The sequence below is a fragment of the Lissotriton helveticus genome, chromosome 7 (genome assembly GCF_964261635.1).
Source record: "Lissotriton helveticus chromosome 7, aLisHel1.1, whole genome shotgun sequence".
Classification (NCBI taxonomy): domain Eukaryota; kingdom Metazoa; phylum Chordata; class Amphibia; order Caudata; family Salamandridae; genus Lissotriton; species Lissotriton helveticus.
This window is the reverse complement of record NC_136068.1, coordinates 404,108,696-404,128,267: the sequence shown is the minus strand read 5'-3', so window position 1 is coordinate 404,128,267 and position 19,572 is coordinate 404,108,696. Positions and strand designations below refer to the sequence as shown.

The window sequence follows — 19,572 nt, the reverse complement described above, 5'->3', positions numbered from 1 at the left end:
TCTGATCTAGTCTGATCTCTTTAGCATCTCTTTCACATTTCAGGGAGCATGCCCTTATAATAGAATACCCCATCCCCCAGGGGCAGTTGACTCAAAAATCACAGCTGAGGTATGCCGCAGTGTGACAGGCCTGCCTCTGGCACCATCGGCCGTTGCGGGACCACTGAACCCAGGGAGCAGCTGCTGCGCCTGTGGTGTCGCTTTCCTGATGGGTCCTCTGCTGTGGCCCAGGCCCAGTGAGGGATCCTGTGTTGCGGCCTGGGTCGGGCAGTCTGCGGGCAGTGTGAAGGCCTTGTGCAACAAGTTTTTTTGTGGGCTTGCTGCCACTGACTGGTGAAGAGGCCCCCCAGAGGAGGACCCAGTGGGTGCTTCTGTCCCTTCCTGTGAAAGGCAACACTGCAGGGGGCTGCCAAAACTCGGCAAAAATCCCCTCTGCTCACCTGTTAGAAATGGGGAAGCTAGAAACTCCAGTCAAAACTAGTCTCAAAAACAAGTGGCAAATACCAAACTGGAGCAGGCTGTGGAGAACCCCTCCAGACGTCCCCACAGTACACTGCAGTCACATTTGACAGTCAAATCCGGAAAGTGATGGGAACGTGCTTCGGGACCCTTAAAGTCCTGAGGAAAATCCTTGATCTATTACCTGTCAATGCAAGGAAAACAATAGTACATGCCCTAGTCACCTCCCACCGCCTGCACTGGCTACCTGTGGAGAAAAGAATACTGTTTAAGGCAATGTGCTACTGCCACCAAATCATTTAAAAAAAAGGTCCACGGTATCTCCAATCACTGGTAGCAGCCTATACACCAAGCCGGAACATTAGATCCAAAGGCAAGGCATTGGTAACTGTACCAAGGAAACAGAAAGCAAGGATGGGTGCACGCGGTTTCAGATACCTGGCAGCTAAGCACTGGAATTCTTTGCCTGCGGATATAAGAGCTGAACACTGTGAAACCACCTTCCTCAAAAATCTAAAGACATGGCTTTTCCCCACTATCAAATCTGAGTAAATGCCCACTGTCACATGCCTCTAGATCTGAGTAGGTTTTTCTATACTGCCTAACTGAGAGTCTGCTTCTTGCGCGTGGCCACACCTGTGGTGTAACCATGCGCCTCATAAATGGATAAATAAATTTGCACCTGAAAGAAATTCTGCTGGATGTCAAGAACAGTTTGCACCAAGATCGACCTCCTTACTAGCCACCTTGAGCACATAAAGGAGCGCGTGGATAAACACGATGACCAGCTGGGGCAGTTGGAGAGCCAGTAGGTCCAACATGGGGGACGCCCAGACCAATGTGGGTGAACACTTGTTTCGCAAGGATGAAGTCCTTGAAATAATCAAGCTAAGAATTGAAGACCTAGAGGCAAGCTCCTGGTGAAATAACCTCTGCATAATCACGATACCAGAGTCTACTCCCATTGATAAGATGGAGGAATTTGTCAAAAGTATGCTGTGGTCCCTGTTCGCAGATGCACTCTCTCCTGTTTTCATTGTACAGCGAGCAAGTATGCGCCTCCCTCTAGGCAACTCAGCCCAAACTATAGTGGCCGTACACCTCAACTACAGGGATCACCATGCAGTCCTGCGCCTGGCCAGCGAATAGGGACCTTTGCAGTAGCAAGGCAACACCGTTTCATTCTACCCAAACTTCACCATGGCAGGGCAGACATCCCGCTGGGAGTTCCTCCCGGCCAAGCGCATTTTACAAAAGGCTGACATCACCTACTCTCTGCAGATTCACCTCGGTGGGAAGCCCCTCTACTTTACAGATGCTAAGCCACGCTCAAGTTGTCGTGACAAATTATGGAGTGAGGTTTGAATCCCAAAGCTTCCCACATCCTACCTGATGACTGCCGCTGCAGCGACAACGAATAACCCTGGCAGAGCTGCTAGCGCTAATGTGCTTTGAGTGCTGGAAGCAGATTCTTCGCCTACACATTGATCACTAACAAAGTGCTGACTGCATCCTTGTCCTTGCGATGAACAACTACTGTTGTCGTATTCTCCTGCTCTCAAAGTTACTAACTACTTGAGCACTCTGCCCAAGCCGAACTATCCACGGGTGCAATAGCGCCGGATTGGCTGCCTGGTCCTCTTAAGACTGGATTGATCACTTGGCTCCTGGCTACCTCTTGGGATGACTCCTACCGTGCGTGTTGTTTTTCAACATTTAGTTCTGGGTGGGGGCAGACTGGGGATCCTCAGCCTAGTTCAGAGTTTGGAGTGGGTGGGGGGTGGGTTTGTTTTTCTAGTTCGAGGGTCCTATTTTTTACCTCCTACATGACCACAACTAGCTGCCTGACCTGGCATGGCAGTGGTCTGAACGACTAATGGAAAGCTAGACTAATTCATGCTTATCTCAACAGACACCATATTGACATCTGGTTCCTCCAAGAACTTCACCTCACTCCGTTGACACACGTCTCCCTCTACTCTAACCACACACAAGGAACTGCCAGACTCCGCCTCTAGGGCTCACCCTGGCACCTGACACAGGCCATAGGCGACCCCGATGGGCGATATGTCATTTTAGCTACCACGCTCCATCGACACCCGGTCATTTTGGCCTCCATTTATAGCCCTAACACTGACAGCCCGCACCGACCCCCCCCTCCAACACTGCTACACTGCTCCACACCTTAATGAGAGACAATGGACTTTCAGACATTTGGAGATACATGCATGAGCGACATGAGGATGGCACTTGTGTCACGTTGGCGTATGGCACATGGTTGCACATAGGCTGTAGGCTGCTCACCTGGAATGCACTCATATGGACCACCGGAGTATCACACCCACCCTTCAAGCTCTCCAATCACGCTCCAGTACTCCTGGAACATTCCCCGCCACTGGCCACGTCACGTGCTTTCACCTGGAGACTAGCCCCAGGGGCCCTTCAGGACTTGGTCTTAGGGGCAGAGATCCGCACTGCAATTATTGACTATTTTGCCAACAATGAAGGATTGGTTTTCTCTCCATCAGTATTATGGGAGGCCTTTAAGACTGTGATTCTAGGGGAGTGCTTTGCTAAACAAACTGGGGTTCTCAGAGCCATCCAGTGGTAACTGGCTAAGCTGGAGCATGAATTTTGGGCACCCGAACTGAAGTACTGTGCTTCTAAGAGCACCATCACCCTGGCCGATATCCATGTGAAACTCATCGAGTACGACAAGGAGGCAGTGATTAAGGCAAATTCTATGCACCAGAGAAGCGACGGCACATCAATATGGGGAGTGGGACAGACCCGAGAGGTTGCTGGCCAACATGCTCTGTAAAGCGCAGGGTTCGGAGTATATGGTAGAGCTCGATGATGATCAACAGGAGCGGCAATCTATCCCCACTGCATTGCTTCGCACAATGACCTCCTTCTACTCCCCGTTTTACAGTGCCACAGCGGTACCGAGAGGAGCTCAAGGCATACCTAAACAGCATACAGGTACTTTGGCTCGACCGAGCACACCACTTGTACCTAGACTCCCCCTTCACAGATGATAAGGTACTCCAAGTCATACAGAGCCTGCCCCGTGACTAAGCACCTGGCTTGGAAGGGCTTACCGCCTCCTTTTACAAGGAGTACGTGCCCCAGTCCTATTCGCAGTCGCAATGGAGCCGCTGGCTGCCCAGTTGCTTCAGCATCATGCCCAAAGGGGGCTCAACTTTAAAGCCTGCAAAATATTAGTCTCTATGTACGCCAACTATAGCACGCTTTATGTTCGGGAACTTCAAACAATCCTTGATCCCGTCAAGCAGAAAGTCATCGGCTTTTGCTGCTACTCTGGTATCCACATAAATTGGGCCAAATCCATCCTCTTCCCCCTCACTGAGGGCATGCAGGCATTCAAATCCAAGTATCCTTTGCATTGGGCCTCTGAGCCAGTGCCCTACCTCGGTATTTGGCTCAGCCGTAACATAGGTGAGCTCTGGTGCGCCATCGATGGCAAAGCTATGGCGTGGCTGGAGGAACAATTCCTGACTTGGAATCGGCTGCCCCTATCCTTGAATGGCCAGCTCGCAATTGCAAAATGGTTGGGTTACCCAAATTCCTCAACCTTTTCATTAGCTTCCCCATCCCACTCATGCCACAGTTCAATTGGTGTCTGCGGTCAAACTTGATATCCTTGGCTTGGGCTGGGAAGCAGCCGAGGATCACATGGGAGATGCTAACATTACCACTGCAGCGGGGCTTCCTAAATTTACAGGATATGGCACTATATGTACTTGGCGCTCAGGCCCAATATCTCCACTTTTGGCTTTATCTCAGGTGAGTTCAGCCTCATGCGGCGGCAGAGGCGGATCTGGCGAACTCCCGCTCCGTTGCCCATTGCACTTTATAAGTCTTATAAGACTCCATGTGCGGAGATCAACATTGTGGAATGTGTCCAATGGGCCTGGAAAGGCATAAGGTGCCGTGGTCGCCTGCCCTGCCTTTACGCCCCATCTATTCTACTAGAGCGCAAACCCCAGCTGCCGGCGCATAAAGGACCAATGGTGCTGGTACTCGAGCGCGCAGAAGAAATCTCCTCACATTAGCTGATATTTACCCATGCAGCCAATTCATACCTCCATTCGCATCACATGATCTTCCCTGTCACACCACGATAGACATCCTGCTCTACCATAAGATTCGAACTACCCTCCGTGTGGCGCATGACACTTTCCCAGCACCCCGCCCACACTACATGCACTCAAGCATATGTTAACACTTCCATCCCCGTGCAAGCTAGAGACCCGCCTCTACACGATAATGCAAGATTGGGCCCCAGTGCTCCTCCCGGTGGCTCGCACTTCTTGGGACTTAGATCTTGACCCCTGATGAGCAATGGTCGTATTGCTGTGGACAAACTGCTGCTTTATCACCCAACTATAGACTGTGGCTCCTACATTTAAAATGTTTGCACTAGCTGTACTGCACACCAACACAACTACTACGCATGGGGCTGATGACTGAGGCTCGTTGTCTGCGGTGTTCGCCGCCCTAGTCCTCATTCCTTTACCTCCCATGGGACTGCCCAAGTGTGGCAAAATATTGGTCGTATGTGCACTTAATCTTGCAGCAGATAATGGAACACTCCCTCCCCCAACCCCGCAGACTTCGCTGGTAAGCCTCCTGGGATATGTCAAAGATGTTCCTCCTGGAGTCAAACGTCTCACTGCTATGCTCCTACTTCTGGCAAAGTGATGGATATTGATGCACTGGGATAGGAGACCCACACCCTATGGCGACCTATTGCCAGGAAAAACATGCCACATATCGGAGGTAATGCCACTGATATTCTGCCCAAAACACATCTGGGAGCCACTACTGTTTTATCTTAGACTGAAGGACACTTCCCAATTCAGTCAACACCTCAGTTGACACCCACATTGACCTTCTGCATATCTGATGTCTGTAGACTGTGAGAATTGTTGGCCGGTGGCCGGCCCCCTCCAGGCCATGCCCCTGCGGTCAGATGCAGTGCCTCCCACCTAACGCAATACATTGGGCTCCAGTTGTTGATGTCATTGACTTGCTGATTGAGTGATGATGTCAATGTCAAAATATTTTTTTCTAATTGTACCTCTTAGATGATGTAATGTATGTGACGTCAGACCTTGCCTCGCCCTTCTCTCTCTTCCCTCCCTTCCTCTTCTGCCAGAAATCTTGGCATCATATTTGATTCAACATTCTCCTTTGCCACTCAAGTCAAGAAGATCTCTTTGATCTACTTCCCGAAAACTGAAAAACATAAGGAAGTTCCTTCATTTGGCCCCAGAAGAGACTCGAAAAATGGTAGTCCATTCTGTGGTAAAGTTTTGCTCGGACTACTCAAACAGTCTCTATATCAGCCTGCCTGCAGGCTTGATACGCAGACGAGAAAAGATTAAACCCCTTTGGGTAGATTGAATTACAGACTAGTCATCCTACAATCAAATTACCACACAAACCAGATAGTGCACTCTTTCAACTCACTAATGTATCACACCCGCAGATTGAACCATATAAAGCCGGGAAAACCACTAGGCCCAAAGTTAAAAAATGACACATACATTTATTGATCATATAAAAGTATTCTCATCTGTAAAAGTGACCACACAATCAATATACATAATATCTCAAAGTCAATAAAGCACAGTTCATTAAAAATAATTATACATTACATAAGAGGTAGAGAGTAAAGAAAACAGACAAATACAATGTGTCTTTACAATATACACAACCGTCATATAACGATATTAATAGCATGGGACTCAGTAGTTTGTAATGAATATTCTTGAGCCATGCCTGTGTTGGCGGATTGTATACTAGAGTTGGGCGTCGACGCGTTTCGATGAGTACATTTATAAATCCATCTTTTTCAAGACAAGTGTATAGACTCTCTGCGCTTGTTAAACAAATTTGTAGGGTCACCTGTATGATAAAATACAACCAAAATTATTTCTATTCTAAAAAAATGATTAAAAACATTAAAACAATAAAAAAAAACTGGGAAATGGTTAATTTTACACTTCCTCCAATTTTTGGGACCAAAAGTTAACAGTGTACATTAAGGACAGATTTCTATTTTCCCCTGATTAGCCCCCCACCATTTATTCTAGTCTGACTTTAGGGATAAAATACTAACAACACTTGAAAAAATCTTTAACAAAAACAAACTTGTTTCCTCCCTTAGATACCACTTACATGGCAAAAACCCATGCTCAATATGGCACAATCTTCTCCCTATGCATATCGGTTTTCTTGGAGAACTTGCAACTATTAGCTTCTCCTTTCACATATGGCACTCACAACTCCTTACTCCCCATCCACATCCATACAAAACTTATGTCCATACATATCCAAACTCATCAATAATTATATGTCACACCTCACCTATTTGTGCAAGGTAGAGACCCTTTTTGTACTCTCGATCATCTTTAACTCGGGAATTCGGTTAAACCCCACCCAGATCGATTGAAGTGTCCCCGCAATATTACTGTAGGCAGAAAAGGGTGTGCTTAATTTAACCTTTACTTCTATAATATTGCCCTCCTGGCTAGGGGTAGAATGGAGCGAAATTAGCCTCACCTTCGTGCTATGTTTAGCGATGGTCCTGGTTAAAATAATAGCAAATCCAAGAATCCAAGGTTTAAAATGTTGCTTGTGCTGCGGGGGAATTCAGCAGTATAGTCGCCCCTGCATGAACAAGAATTAAGACATATCAGTAGTGAACCCCTGTGGTTTCCTTAACCTTAAATATACCCTAGAGGGTGATGCTATTACCTTTAGGAAGAAACACTGATAGTTTGGAACTGATTGTCACGCTTGTTCCCAGTCGACTTCAGTAGCTCAATCACTGGGGCAGCTGTCCTGCTTATACTTCCTTTAATAGTAAGGCTGCTATACCTGAATCCCTCAGCTTGCCTTTTGGTGAATGGAGCATTATCAGACCCAATTAACATCACAAGGGGAACACGTCAGGGCTGCCCTCTCTCCCCTCTCTTGTTTGACCTATATATCGAACCCTTCGCCCAACGGCTGAGGGACGAACATAGAAGGTGGCCCTCTTCGCTGATGACATCCTGATTTTTTTGATTCAGAATTACGTACAGCCCTTCCATCGGTTATTAAATTGGATCAGGATTTTGGGGAAATCTCTGGTTATGAGGTTAATGCCTCTAAAACAGAGATCATGGTGTGGAATGACAACGACTTAGGGGCAGGCCACCCCAAAAATGCGGTATCTTGGTTTAAATATCGTCCAAGATATTAATAAGATTGTTGAAAATAATCTTTCTGTAGTAGCTAAAGATTGTCGTAGACTTATGCGATCATGGTCCTCGCTTCCTTTGTCCATTCTGGGAAGGGTAAACCTTATAAAGATGTCCATCTTACCAAAAATCACTTTTTTGTTTAGTACTATTCCTCTTTATTTTGAACCTTTACTTTTGTCTAAGTAACAGAGCGATATCAGTTCCTTTATCTGGGCCCAGCATATACCCAGGATCGCCTGGAAATAACTTAGGCGTCGAAGACAAAAGGGAGGCCTAGCAGCTCCAGATCTCCAATTGTATGCATGGGCATGCCAACTCACCCATGCTCGCATGCTATTGAAGATGCCCACTGACATTGGGATTGGTTGCATGTTTAGGGCCATGCTTAGTGGGGTAAGTTCAGCACAGGGTTTTTTTTTCTTTAAATTTGGAGATCCTACATTTATTTAAAAGATAAAACTGAAGGTCTTGCAGGGCATGGCTAGAACATGGGCCAAGCTCAGAAGCGCCATAGGTTAGGGTATTTTTCTAGTAGGTCGCCTTTGTGGGACTCACCTGGGAGCCCGGGTTGGCTCAGTGATAGCCTTGCTTTGCCCTTGAGAGAGGCGTGGTTGGAGGTTTGGGGTGATTTGTTTATAGAAGGTACCATGGGAATCTCTGAAAGATAGAATTGGGCCAAACCTCTCTAAGTTTAAATACCTACAGATTGCCAGCTGGGCTCACACACAGGCTATTGTTAGGAGTAGATTCCCAGTAGGGGGGGGGGAGGGGGGGTACCCATCTAGAGTCCCTTCTTCTTGATAAAATTCCGGCCAGAAAGGAGGTCTCGTTATGGTATAACTCAATGTTAGAAGAGATTGACGGCGAATTTCAACTGCCCGGGAAACTGTGGGGATCCTCCTTCGTGGACTATGATGTGGAAAATCTTTGGCTCACTTCCTTCAAACTACTGTGGGATATCGTCAAACCTGCTTGGCTCCGCAGGAATCAGCTCTTCACTCTCCATAGGGCCTATTACTCACCACAGAGGCTTTCAAAATTCTCTAAAGTTCTTCACTCACGACTTCTTTGTGATGCCAAATCACGATAAATCCTGCTCTCGCAATATTTGGTGTTACGGATGGGGTTAGAGGTCCTGCCAAACATCTTCTTTTCTACTCCATCCTGCTGGCCAGGAGGGAAATTTGTAAAAAATGGAAGGACTCGATACCACCCTCTCTTTTGGACTGGCGGGCATCTGTATTACAGGCGTCGAAGTTGGACTTGGCGAGATCAGGTAACCAAGATAAAAGAGGGCACCTCTTGAAGTGGGACCAACAGTGAGTCGATAAATGTTTGTTTGTTTTTTTCCCCAATGGTCCAATGATTATGCTGCTTTCAGTTTTCTCCCCTTGCTGGTGCACCTATGCATACCAGTCCGGTCCAGGCGGCTGGTATACAAATGCAGCATTATCGCTCCCCAATGGTCTCTGTTCGAAGGTCATGGAGTTTGTGACACCACTGATTGGCGAGGTCGATAGAACAACAAGCCATCCCATCCAGTATACTGTGGCAGTGTGTCGCTCTCTGTCGACTTTAACGGAAGAACCAATGGTGGAAAATGAGGACCAAAAAAAAAAACGTAAACATACCCTAGAGGGTGATGTTATTACCTTTAGGAAGAAACACTGATAGTTTGGAACTGATTGTCACGCTTGTTCCGAGTCGACTTCAGTAGCTCAATCACTGGGACAGATCTCATGCTTATACTCCCTTTAATAATTAGGGTCGAGTTTCCTGTGTAGGAAAGATTTATAACGGCCATTATTATTATGTCTCCAGTCATTTATTGACAAAACCCATTGTGTAGAAACCTACACTTTTTCTATTTGGACAATAAAGTGGTCCACCTACAATTAGTCGATCTAGCTACAAGTTTCGTATTTAAACTTCTTAAAAACCTGCAACATGCGCCTAGTTCCCGACCCACTCAGTCCTTAAAGGCCCATCTATTTGAGAGGGGATGGACTTAAATGGCGAACTCATGGAGCCAAAGTAGAGAAATCTACTTTCACCCTTCCCGATTGTCTTAGCGATCCCTCTTACAGTCCTTACGCTACTTACTTCAATCTGTGAGCGCTCACGCGTGGGTTCTTTCCTCAGAATATTGACAGCGTCTCGAGGTCTACCTGCGTATCTTGGTATTTATATACTGGTTTCGATAATCAGAACACCTGGGATCAATCCCTTTGTGTGTGTGTGTCCAGCCGCTAAGAATCACGGTATGCAGTTTAAATGGGCATAAACGTCCGGGTGGAACATGTAAGAACTTCCGGAAGTCATTCAAGACTTGTTTTGTTCACGTTGGGCGGCGAAACCCAAAGCGGGCACCATCTTTAAATAAACGTGGCGCTCCGTTGTTGGCTCATTGTATATGCACACCAAGTTCGAATAAACATAACGAATGACCAGATATCGATATTGTCAAATCATAATTTCTGGGACAAGCTATAGCCATTAATAGACATATTTCGGAGGTTATCGCAAAAGTATGTTTTTATCGTGATAGTGGGCTTGAATAATGATTATATTAAATACTGGAAATTGACCGGTACCTAAGATACCCTGGGTGATCAAACCCAAGCCTATGTCATTAAATAAAAAGATGCAAAATGTTTATATTAAAAGTAACCATTGTTATGACATGGGCTTATCAGGTACTGTCAGGGTCGACTGTATGATGTCTATCCATCAGTCCCAGGCTCTATCCACCCTACTTCCATCTATACTAACTCTCTAAGTTAAAAGGATAACAGATGCCCGATGTTAACTTACGGGCTAAGAAACGAAGACACAGTAATTGATACGAGACTACAGTTAATCCAGAATGCAGCGGCCAGACTTAAACATCAACATATCTCTCCCCATTTAAGGTGGTTGCACTGGCTTCAAGTGGCAAAGTGCATTACATTTAAAGCTCTGACGCTGACCATTAGAGCATTCGGTGGACCTACCCTGCTCTATCTGAAGACCATATTGACCCTGTATTCCCAAGAGCGAGTACCATTTTTTGCTTGCTCGCGCTTTCAAATTGTGTGTTTGCAAGTTATTTCCCCGAGCACTCAAACAGCATTTGCGAACAGGAAAAAAGCATCGCGAACGGGCAGAACAAGCAATTCTGTGTGTTCGCTGATTTTTTACCGTTTCATGGAGCTTTGCGTAGCGTGACTACGCAAATTCCGCCCACCCCTACGAAATAACCTCCGTTTGATGTGCTTTTCTAAACTCTTAAAGACACGCCACAATGGAAGCTCATTCACAGTTCTTACAGCCAAGCTTTGGAACAGTCTGCCACCCAAACTGCGCTGGTCTGAGTTGATAGCCATCTAATAAAAAACTCAAAGTCTGGCTATTTGATGCAGCCTTGTCAATTTGATAATGCTGTAGGATCTCTGTGTCTGCTTTGAGCATGGGGACACTTCTGTTTGAATCAGCTGAGCGCTTAACAAATGCTGATTGATTAAATAAAGTTTGTTTCCTGGGAACGTACACGCATGTATTGCGGTATAGGTTCAGCAAGATCTTGCCGGCCACCCCTCAGGTCCTCTGGGTCTCTAGCCCAAATGATACAGGATGTTCAGGATGCTATCAAGTATATGTTTTCAGCTGGCCTGGACACTACTGACTGCATAGGTAAGGCTACCAGTGTCATGCTCAGACTGCACACATCTGTACGAGAACAACCCAGTTTTCAAGGCATGTGGAAGCGTCCTTAATGGACATGTCTTTTAATTGCTCCAGGCTATTCAGTGAAAAGGTTGATTTGGCATTGGAGCACTTTAAAAATAGTCGTTCCAAAGCTAAATCTCTAGGACTGTTATGGTTTCAAAGCCTTTTCCACATCTATACATGATGTTTAGGGGCTACTCAAGGACCTAGCTGACAGGCAGTGAACTACAGCACTTTCTAGGCTGACGGCATGGCAACAGCTAAAATCTTTTGCACCAGCGGGGCAGCAATTTCCCAGTTCTTCGTTTTCTGCTACACTGGCTGCACTGGCTGGCAAGACACTGTACTTTGCCTTCCGGTGCCCATGTACGTCTATAGGAGGCAGAATAAGCATTTCTTTCCTTGCTGGAAGTCCATCGCATCGAATAGGAGTGTCCTATAGTTGTTCATGGAGGCTGTGCTTCCTCCTATGCCAAAGAAACTTTTAGAGGAATACATAACCCTGATGCAAGAAGTCATTCTTTTTTTTAACAATTTAGCATTTGATATAAAGGACATTTACACATATACAGACATCCTATGTCTCCAATGTGTCTGCCCGGAGTGAGTAGCGATTGCCTGCTACATATTGATACACTGTGATGTTTGTACATATGTGGTACATAGTTAACATATATGGTCGACATTACACGCATACACACTACACAACATGTATGTTAACAGAAATAGTCGCACCCTTAAACCACCAGGTATTTATCTGTGGATGCTTAATCTGTGAACGTGGCTATACTTCAGTCATGGTGCGTTAATGTGTGGTTCTATGGCCTATGTTTTTTTTTAATGAAAACAAAACAATATAGAACTTTCAGCAGCTCCTGGCGGTTGTGGTGCATTTCAGCATTTGAAACGTTAAGACATTGGGACAGTGAGAGAGGCTAGTATGTTAGTAGCCTTCTCTCCCGGCCCCCATCCATAGATGTGGTCCGACGGAGTCTGGGCTGAGAGGAGGGGGGCAGTGCTGTGCGCATCTACTTGGAGAAGTCAGTGCTGGGCCACTGGGAGCCAATTCAACCAGTATGTGAGCTAGCATGAGAACTATAGTTGTCTTTGCTTTTTTTGTGATCAGCCAGCTGTCTGTGTGTGCGGGAAGCGAGGGAAAACGCCGAGACGCCAAGAGGTCCGAGTTCCGAGAGTGCCGAGAAACGTCGCGCTGAGCCGAGCAGCCGCCAGCCGTTTGTGTGTGTGGAAAAGCACAGAGAAACTGCCTCCTGCTCCCTCCTGTTGCCACATCAAGGACCGAGCCGACCCTGTTCACGTCTCTTCTCCCCTCGCAGTCTGACATTTTTTAGTGGCTGCGTGGGTTGAGCGAGGAAGTGCAAGGCAAGGAGCAAGACCGGCAAAGAGCGGATGTGACTAAGCGAGCCTGGCGTTGATTGTGTCAGCGGTGAGTGGTGTAAGGGCCCCTTGTACCCCCTTTTTGAAGTGAGGGAGGGGAGAAAGAAAAGAGTGGAGGAAAGGGGAATAGGGGAAAAGGGAAAGAGGAACAAAGCAAAGGTGCAGGCATGTTGGTTGATTAAGCTTTTAATTCTGATCCAGTTAACCCAGGAAACAGCCTGGTGCAGTTTGCAGCACCCCCTGCTCTTGCAGCTGGAACCTCTCCCTGCTCTAGACGCTGGACGCTGGAATCACGCTATAAAATAAATAAAATAATAATAACTGGAGCCCACTGGTGGCCATTACCTCCTCGTCCTGTCTCCCCGTCCCATTCCTGACAAGTGAGCAGCTAGTCTGCTCTACAGAAACCCCTACCTAGCTGAGCTGTTTGCACTTCCCCCTAGGATGACGTCACCATCACGTGACTACAAAGGGGGAAGTGCATCCAAGAATCATCCTGTTCTTTTTTTTCTGCGATCTACGACTGCGTTTCCTGGCTGTGCTGTTCGAGGGCTGCCTGTGTTCCTGGTAAGTTCCCTGCTGTTTCCTTTTTTCTGTGCGGCGGCGTGCTTTAGTGGCCGCCTTTGTTCTCGTGCTGCCATTTCCCCCGCGCTGTCTCTTTTTTGGGGCTGTTTTCTTGCACGCAGCTCGCGTTAGCGGCCGTCTCTGTTTTGAGCTATGGTTTTACACGCGGCTCGCGTTAGCGGCCGTTTCTGCTCTTTGTATACACCGGTACTCACCGGGCTTTGGTTGGCCTGCTCCAGCGGCCATTCCTGGGTGGTCTCCGGTCCTTTTTCGCCCTGCGTTAGCGGGCGGGGGCTTTGTGGAGTTGGTGATGTGACACTCCTGTGGATCTTGTGCATTTAGGGGGCGTTTTGGCTTGTGGCTGGGCTTTTTATGCCGGCCCATTTTTTTCTTCCTGCCACAGGTGTTCGGGTCCTCGGCCTATATATGGGGTCCTTCTTATGTGGTTTTTTGTCCTTGTTTGTGCCTGTTGGGGTGTTTTTGGACTTGTGCTTCTGCAATGGCTTCTGAAGCCTCTTCTTCTGCGGCCCCTCTGGATGCCCTACGCCTGATTATTAATGAGGCTGTGGCTGCTGCTTTCCTGGCTAGGGACGCGGCTGGGCCTCCTCCCAAGGTGCCTCGTATTTCTTTGGATCCACTAGCTGCTCCTGAGGAGGACATTGGTCCTGATGAGGATGGGGGTGTCCGTGGTCGTTTTGTTCAGGGTGCTGAGCTCGCTGAACTGTTCACCCATGTGCGGTCTAATTTGGACTTCTCTCCTCCTGCGGATGCTGTTGTAGAGGATGACTTTTTAGGGCTCGCCTGCTGATGTGCTTGCGCATAGCTGGCGAAGCTCTATAGTGGCTTATCCAGAGTTTAACCATTGGCGATTCCATGCAGTGCATGTGCGCTTTTTAGGTCATTGCGCAAGCGCAAGCCCTAAAAAGCGTGTGCACAATGCCACCAGCTGCCTGCCTGCCTGCCTCGCATTACCACATCAAAGGCAGCCCAGCCTCCCTCCCACAAGCTTCTCAGCGTGCGCTCTGCATTTCTCCTCCCAGCGCATTTCTCATCCCCTAATTATTCACGGCCGGCCGGCCGTACTTTCAGTTTCACGGCCGCCAGGCCGTGTCTACTTTTATGCTCTCTGATGACGGCGCTGCTCATGTTAACTTTAAAGGGTTATCTCATTTGTAGGCATATCCTCATAGGCTTCCTAAAACTCTTCACACCTGAGCTCTAATACGTGCCTTGGTGCATTCGAAGTGCACCCCCTGTGCTACATTTTGCTTTTGTTTCATTTCTCTCACTGTGTGAGTGCCAGTGGGGTGGGATCCTGTGCGCTCCACCTACCTTCATGGCACACGCTTCAAGGAATAGTCATGCACAGTGACAACAGTTTAATTACAGATGACATCATATTGAAGCAATATCTTACTGCGGACAGCCACCTTTACCTATAGAAACAATGAGGGTAAAACATTCTCGAGGAACGTGAGTAATCTGTCCATGTGGGAAACTTTATTCAAAAGTTAATTTACTTCTCGAGGAACGTGAGAAATCTGTCCATGTGGGAAACTTTATTCCGAAGTTAATTTACTAATTTCACCCAAATGTATTGAGCTGGGTCGAATTTGCAGTGTTATCACAGTGTTTAGGGTTTTGCCAAATGCCTCACCCCCATGCGAACCATGCCGAAAAACACACGCTCCACCTTTCCCTCACTTCGGGCTGTTCGTGTCTGTGTCTCTGTGGATCATGAGCTGACTTGTTCAAGAGCTGCACACCTGACAGTGGACCTCCCATCCACATGCAGCTCTCCCTTAATACAAATTGTACCTAATGCAAAATGTGTTTTTCACTACTTAATCTAATGCCGCGTACTTGTGGTAAAATACTTCCCAGGCGCTTAATGCATTACTGACCAGTTTTCAATGGTGATGTGATGTATCCGTAGCACCTGCCCGTAACCAATCACGTGTGCGAGACTTACCCTGTCAGCTATCATTGATGTTAACAGGCTGCTCCCAGCCCGGAAGGTTTGTGCGTGCAGCTCCTAATACAGTGGATGCCTTTGGTTAAACAAGTTTTACAAGAACCGCATTCACGTACTATATTCTTCAAAGCGCATAGAGACGATCTGTTTTGAATTTGTTGAATGGATACAGAAACTGCATATCTTATTTGCATACAGAAACGTGTTCTCACTACTGCCTCGGGCATTCCTTCCCTCTCCTCCGCCGGGGCTCGGGCTGCGGGGCCCTGCTGCTTTTATGGCCCTGCTTTATTTGTTTGTGTTCAGCCCAGATCGCAAATTTTCCTCTCTCCCTCTCTTTCCATTTGTCCCTCCCGCCCCCTCCCTAGTGGCCGACCTTATCTCTTCCGAGCTCGTCTTACATTTTCCTTACTTGTTAACTTTGGATGCTGGGGCTAGTGGTTTGAAGTGCAGTGCTTGCCAGCTTAAATGTATCTGCTTGTGTTATCTTACCATGAGGTCAACTGTAAAAATTACTTCTCAAGTCAAAACCCAACTATAATTACTAAGTGCAGACAGACTAGTTTTTTTTACCTTCCTCTGACATGTGTTTGGGCAGGAGTGAGGGTGAAAATGGCATGCTCTTTGATCTTAAGTGCCCCTGTTCCCCTAGGTACACCTGACACATGCCCAATAACATTTAACTGGGGTTCCCTAGTCCTGATAACCATTGTACACCTATGTGTATATGTGTTCTTTTAAAATGCAGGCTATGGTAGAGAGAGGTCAATGCACCCACCGCACAGCTCCACCAATGCACCCGCCACACAGCTCCACCGATGCACCCACCACACAGCTCCACCTACACAGCTCCACCGATGCACCCACCACACAGCTCCACCGAGGCACCCACCACACAGCTCCACCGAGGCACCCACCACACAGCTCCACCGATGCACCCACCAAGTTCAAGTTCAAGTTCAAGTTCAAGAATTTGTATAGCGCACTACTCACCCAGAGGGTCTCAAGGCGCTGGGGGGAGGAATTATTAATTGTCGAATAGCCAGGTTTTAAGTTGTTTTCTGAAGGAGATGTGATTCTGTGTGAGGCGGAGGTGAGTGGGGAGTGAGTTCCAGGTCTTGGCCGCCAAGTAGGAGAAGGATCTACCTCCCATCGTGGATCTTTGTATACGCGGAACTGCGGCGAGGCCTTGAATGGAGGATCTTAGTTGGCGGGTGGGTGTGTAGAAGGATAGTCGAGTGTTGAGGCATTCGGGTCCTAGTTTGTAGAGGGCCTTGTGTGCGTGGGTGAGGAGACGGAATGTTATTCTCTTGTTGACGGGAAGCCAGTGGAGGTCTTTTAGGTGGCCGGTAATGTGATCTTGGCGGGGGATGTCCAAAATGAGTCTCGCTGATGCGTTTTGGATGCGTTGAAGTTTTTTCTGTAATTTGGCTGTGATTCCGGCATAGAGGGTGTTTCCATAGTCTAGTCGGCTGGTGACCAGTGCGTGGGTGACCGTCTTTCTTGTTTCGGCTGGGATCCAATGGAAGATTTTTTTGAGCATACGAAGTACGTTGAAGCAGGAGGATGAGACGGCGTTGACTTGTCTGGTCATCGTGAGTGAGGAGTCTAGGATGAAGCCAAGGTTACGTGCGTGGTCTGTGGGAGTGGGTGCTGAGCCCAGATCCGAAGGCCACCATGAGTCGTCCCAGGCAGAGGGGGATGAACCTAGGATGAGCACTTCCGTTTTGTCTGAGTTAAGTTTTAGGCGGCTATTTTTCATCCATATGGCTACTTCTTTCATGCCTTCGTGAAGATTCTTTTTGGCGGTGTTGGGGTCTTTGGTGAGGGAAAGGATCAGCTGGGTGTCGTCAGCGTAGGAGATGATGTTCAGGTTGTGTTGACGTGCGATGGAAGCGAGTGGACTCATGTAAACATTGAAGAGGGTGGGGCTGAGTGATGATCCTTGTGGTACACCGCAAATGACTTCGGTGGCCTCTGATTTGAACGGGGGAAGTCGGACTCTCTGAGTTCTCCGAGCTAGGAACGAGATGATCCAGTCTAAGGCTTTTTCTTTTATGCCGATGTTGCTGAGGCGTTGTATGAGGGTGCTATGACAGACTGTGTCGAAGGCAGCGGAGATGTCGAGTAGAATGAGGGCCACTGTTTCTCCGTTGTCCAGTAGTGTTCGGATGTCATCTGTTGCTGCGATGAGGGCGGTTTCGGTGCTGTGTTTGGCTCGAAAGCCTGATTGTGAGGGATCGAGGGAGTTGTTGGATTCAAGGAAGGCGGCGAGCTGGCTATTGACGGCTTTCTCAATGACTTTGGCCGGGAATGGGAGGAGGGATATGGGGCGGTAGTTTTTAAGTTCAGCGGGGTCTGCAGTGGGTTTCTTCAGGAGGGCGCTGACTTCGGCATGTTTCCAGCTTTCTGGGAAGGTAGCAGAGTTGAAGGAGCAGTTGATGACATCACGGAGATGGGGTGCGATGATGGAGTTAGCTTTGTTGAAGATGTGGTGGGGGCATGGGTCTGTTGGCGAGCCAGAATGGATGGAGTTCATTAGGCGGATGGTGTCTTCGGTGGTGATTGGGTTCCAGGCGTTGAGGTTGTTAGAGGGTGGTTTGTGTTCTGAGGGGGGTGGAGAGGATTGTTCGTTGGAGCTGTTTGCGAAACTGTTATGTATGTCTGCAATTTTGTTGTAGAAGAAGGAGGATAGCGAATCGCAGAGGTCTTGGGAGGGAGTGATGTCGTTTGAGGCTGCGGTGGGGTTGGTGAATTCTTTGACGATGTTGAACAGTCCCTTGCTGTTATGGGTGTTGTTGTCGAGTCGGTTCTTGAATGCTGATTTCTTGGTGGATCGAATCAGCTGGTGGTGTTTGCGGGTGGCTGCCTTGAAGGTGGTCATGTTGTCGGTGGTTGGGTATTTTCTCCAAGTTTTCTCGAGAGTACGGCATAGTTTCTTGGATTTCTTAAGGTCGTCGTTGAACCAGGGGGCCTTTTTGCTACCCTGTTTGGTTTGGTGGTTTTTCAGGGGTGCTAAGTCGTCAGCGCTCTGAGTGATCCATTGTTTGAGTTCGAAGGCCGCTTGGTTTGGGTCCGAAGAGAGGGCGGGTGGGTTTAGGTTGAGTGATGTGAGGAGTTGGTCGGTGGTGACTTTGTTCCATTTTCTTCGGGGAATAGGTTGTAGGGGGTTGTGGGTCGAGGTGGTTTTGTAGCTGAAGTGAACACAGCTGTGGTCCGTTCAATGGAGAGCTGTGGTGTGATCAAAGGAGATGTGTTTGCTGGAGGAGAAGATTGGGTCGAGCGTGTGTCCGGCGATATGGGTAGGGGTGTCAACAAGTTGTTTGAGGCCGAGATTGGTCAGGTTGTCCAGAAGGGTGGTGGTGTTGCTGTCGTTTTTCTTTTCCAGGTGGAAGTTGAGGTCTCCCAGTAGAATGTAGTTCTCAGAGGCGAGGGCATGTGGAGTGATGAAGTCGGTGATGGATTCGCTGAATTGTTTACGGGTTCCTGGAGACCTGTAGATGAGGGTGCCTCTGAGTGTGGTCCTAGGGTCGGTGTGGATCTGGAAGTGGAGGTGTTCGGCGGTTGTAAGGATGTCGTCGGAGTTGGTCGTGATTTTGATGGTGCTCTTATGGACGATGGCGATGCCTCCTCCTGTTTGGATGGTGCGGTCTTTTCGGATGATTTTGTAGTTGTCCGGGATGGCTATGGCGATGTCGGGTGTTGATGATGCGTTCATCCATGTTTCAGTAAGGAAGGCGACGTCCGGAGATGTAGTGTACAGTAGATCCCAGAGTTCAGAGGCGTGTCTGTGGACCGAGCGGGTGTTTAGCAGGATGCACTTCAGGTGGTTTGAGTCGGAGCAGTTTTTGGGGTTAGTGGGTGTGGTATGGGTCTTGATGCTGGTAAATCTGCAGGAGTGGCAGGTGAAAGGACCGTGGGTACGTCCCGGGGCAGCTTCGTAGCATTGCGGTGTGTGTCCGGGGTTGAGGGTAAGAAGGGTGGCGGCGTCATACGTTATACGGGAGGAGTGGGTTTTGCGAGGACCAGGGGGTCTGGCGCTGGGCGCGGACGGGCGTAGACGGGCTTACCTTTGGCGCACCTTCGGCGCGCATAGGGCGCGATCGCTGCGCGTTAACGCTGCGCGCTAAGGCATCTGTCATATGTGGGTAGTGGAAGGGGAGGGGCGTGGGAGGGTCAGCTGGGAGGCGGGTT

General features: G+C 48.2%; 1 protein-coding gene and 1 long non-coding RNA gene across 3 annotated transcripts in view; one reads left to right on the top strand and one right to left on the bottom strand.

Moving 5' to 3' along the window:
• The window catches only part of LOC144766788 (inactive serine/threonine-protein kinase TEX14-like), a 1,338,527-nt gene that overhangs the window by 1,185,348 nt on the left and 133,607 nt on the right, over positions 1-19,572 (top strand). The gene's annotated exons all lie outside the window — the stretch shown is intronic.
• On the bottom strand, positions 6,070-9,969 carry LOC144766787 (uncharacterized). Its single transcript, XR_013597928.1, has 3 exons — positions 9,840-9,969; positions 7,051-7,158; positions 6,070-6,393 (listed from the first exon to the last, which is right to left on the bottom strand). It is a non-coding gene; the product is annotated as an uncharacterized LOC144766787 (long non-coding RNA).